We start from the raw sequence: 2,364 nt of genomic DNA, 5'->3' as shown, positions 1-2,364 counted from the left end.
GTTTTGGGGGGAAACGAAAAAGAAATCGCAACCTGATTACAGGGGAAATTTGCTATCTCTGCATCAGTGAGCTGTGAAACAAAACGTTCCCTGACTACATTAGGCAAATAGCAATTTGCAGGGCCATCGAGGGGAGGATAAAGCATCTGGGCACCACAGCCTGGGGGCTGTAGTTTTTAGCAGTAGGTTTCTAGTAACTTAGTAAACCCCCAGAAGGGAGCTTGGGTCTTCAGAGTTAGAGACGCCCCAGTCCCAAAAGCACAAGGAGGGCCGGAGTTAAGATACCTGTATCTTCTCAACCACAGCCATTAGCCATAAGAGCCCAGGGAAGCTATCCCAGAGAGACTTTGCTTCCACGCTAACGGATGGAGAGCTCTTTCCTGATCATAACCTGCAATGCAAAGCCTAAATACAAAATCAGGTAATAGAGAGAGGACCTGGCAAATGTGTGCACTGCAGTGATTTGAAACATATTGTGAATGTTTTGAGTGCGGAGAGAAAATAAACCGATTATAAAACAGCTACCTGAGAGCCACAGTAAAGATGGCTTTAAAAACACACTAATTAAATGATTCAACTGCTTTCAAGAGGGTTTGGGAGCTGCTGTATGTGGGCAGAGACGTGCAGGAGGGTGCTTGTGCTCTGGCTGCATTCATAGTGTGCAGACCCTTCATCCAGGCAAGGCGACGCCATCCAGCTGTGGTGGGACCAGAAGTGATGTTTCTTGGTGAAATGGCACTGAACTTGTTGTTGCCACTCCTGGAAAGCCCTGGCTTGTCTCTCCCACACCTCCAATGCTTTCCAAGCCCATAACTTCTGCTTAGCCTAGCTGAAACAGAGGTGACCTATGATGCTTCTCATGTGGACTCATACTCATCCAAGCAAACGCTGCCCGGTCTGTGTGGTTACCCCATGCAGTGTCCCGTGCGAACCTGGCCAGCTGAGAGGGCTGGAGGCCAGCGAAAACCCAGCAAAAGGAAATATCTCAGCTAAAATAAACTTGCAAGTTATAAAGAACCCTAAGGGTCCATTTTTTTCTGGGGGGGAAGAAGGAGAACTCAACGACAGTGTCAGTATTTGATGAGCCTGGGCAGGCAGCTTTCCCCGTGCTGCAGGACCTGCTGCCTCTCCATCCCTCTGAGCCTAGATGAGAGACCAAATCCTTGAAATCTCCCCTAAATGGGATCATTTCCATGCTGGAGGCCCTCATTTTGGCTTCAGGGATGCTCCTCCATCCTCCTGCTGCCAAGCACCCCGGGGGCCCTGCTCCTGCAACCCCCCAGCTCCCCTCCAGCTTTTGTCGGAGTCATTTTGGCATCTCTGGCTGTTGGTAGAGCTGAGCCAAGGCCAACCCCCCCGGAGACCTCCACATGCTCAATATCTTCTTCTCAGCTGTGCCAACAACAGATTTATTTGGGGTTTTTCTTCTTCCCAGTTCTGGAGCAGTTCAGGAAAAATATCACTTTCCAGAGACATCATCTGTGCTCCTGCTCTGTTCCAGTCAAAATCAAAAGGGCTTGGGTTGATTTCCAGCTTTTTAAGGCAAAAAATAAATAAATGCAATCAAAGAACGTGTCGGGGGGAAGAAACTTCAGATCAAAAGATTGAAGCAGCTTATTGAAAGGCAAGAAAACATGTCAAAAGGAAATATTTTTATTTTTGAATGTGTTTTTTCTGTCCTTTTTCTCCTGGAGTGTCTTGGTGTTTCAGCCATGAGCGATCAGGCGAAGCAGGGACAAATCTGAAGGACTCAGAGCAAACTCCTGGGATGCAACATGCCCATCGTTCCTGAAACAGCCAAGGTGACGCTTTCCCCAGCCCCCAGCAGCATCTCTGCCACTGCCTGGTCCTACCTATTTGTCTAACGCCACAAGATGTGTCCTGTGAAGCTGAAATCACACAGCAAGCTGGCAGTGCTAATGAAAAGCCTCACTGGAGCGGGTGATTTGGCTGGGGCAGGCTCAGCCTCAAGCCCCTGCGCCCAGCCTGGGACACCCGGGGTGATACCACCATGGTCCCTGATGGCCCCGGTCCCTTATCCCCCTCCAGGGAGCATTTGCTTGGGCAGCTTTTGGCTCCTCTCACCTCCAGACCTGTTTTGTGCATCCCTCTCTATGTGGAAGCATTCACCCTTTGGGGTTTGAATATCACCGAGACGAGCAGCATCCAGTGATAGATCGGGAGTGGCAAGGAGCCCTTCCTGCGCTGCAGGACTTTACGAGCCGCTGGGACCACGGAGCCAGCTGGGGCAGGCGTCTCTCCCACCATCACCTCTGCCTGCATTTGCATTTTGGGGTTTTTTTATTGTTTTGGGTTTGTTTTCCCCTGCTTATTTATCTGGCAGTGTTTGCTGAGCCTAATCCC

The sequence above is a fragment of the Pygoscelis adeliae genome, unplaced genomic scaffold, assembly GCF_000699105.1.
Source record: "Pygoscelis adeliae isolate BGI_AS28 unplaced genomic scaffold, ASM69910v1 Scaffold266, whole genome shotgun sequence".
Classification (NCBI taxonomy): domain Eukaryota; kingdom Metazoa; phylum Chordata; class Aves; order Sphenisciformes; family Spheniscidae; genus Pygoscelis; species Pygoscelis adeliae.
This window is presented reverse-complemented; position numbering follows the sequence as displayed.